Here is a 961-nt window from a genome sequence, read left to right on the forward strand (position 1 = left end):
TTAAGTACATTTCCCATATCCACCAGATATTCATTGTTCATAAAAGATCCACTGAATGATTGTTCAGGGCCGCAAGCACCAAGCCTGTAGATGCCACTCTTACAAAAGACATTTATTTTACTCACTGATGACGTGGACTTGATGCTTCTATTTACAGACACACTCACACACTCAACAGGACGTTTCATCAGACTTCGTTCATGAGTGCCTTTGAACACTGGCAATTTTCAAATAATATTCCTGCACACACGCAGTTTTTTTTTCTTCTACATCATCATTTATCTATTTCTCTCCAATACTGTCGGTTTGGTAAATGATTCACAGTTACATACACGTTAATTTAGGAGTATTGATTATTTTTTTTCTTAATAAAAATATTGAAATCGGATTAATCTGAGAATATTGACAAACATCATGTCAATTCACATAAATTCGAGAGTAATATTCTTTATCTTTTTCTTCTTTTCTTATAAAAAGTAACTTAAAAAATCACACGAATTCCAAAGGAATTATTGATCTTTTCTTGTATTTTCTCACAAAAAAAAGATCACACACTCACACACGGACACAAAACATAACAGTATATAAGTTTACATACTCGTTTTCAGGTGTATATGATACACAATACAGTAAATACAACTGTGACACTTGACTGGCATTACACTGCCTTTTTTTAGACAGAGAGAGAACGCTAAACACAAAAATCGTTCATAGTCTTAACAAAAGCGACAAAGGTCTTTAAGAAAGACGGTCGTTCCTTTTAACACGCAAGAGAGATAGTTCCTTTACACAGCTTGTTTTGTTTTTGTTTTTGTTTTCAATTTAATATGTATATTTTTCATGTGCTGCTCGTATCATCCTGTTGATAAGAAAAGAAAATTGGTTATATTACGTTTAGACTGAAATTGCATGTCAGATTATAAACAGTTTTAGAAAGTTCTTTGTAATATGTGGCCTGTAA

General features: G+C 32.5%; 1 protein-coding gene across 2 annotated transcripts in view; it reads right to left on the minus strand.

Moving 5' to 3' along the window:
* Window positions 1-814: 814 nt before the first annotated feature.
* LOC119593102 overlaps window positions 815-961 on the minus strand; it is an 8913-nt gene continuing 8766 nt past the window's right edge. For both annotated transcript variants that reach the window (XM_037942067.1, XM_037942066.1), the window contains exon 7: window positions 815-859. The gene's annotated coding sequence lies outside the window, so the exon portion shown is untranslated. The remainder of the gene's footprint in view (window positions 860-961) is intronic.

The sequence above is a fragment of the Penaeus monodon genome, chromosome 31 (assembly GCF_015228065.2).
Source record: "Penaeus monodon isolate SGIC_2016 chromosome 31, NSTDA_Pmon_1, whole genome shotgun sequence".
Taxonomy (NCBI): Eukaryota; Metazoa; Arthropoda; class Malacostraca; order Decapoda; family Penaeidae; genus Penaeus; species Penaeus monodon.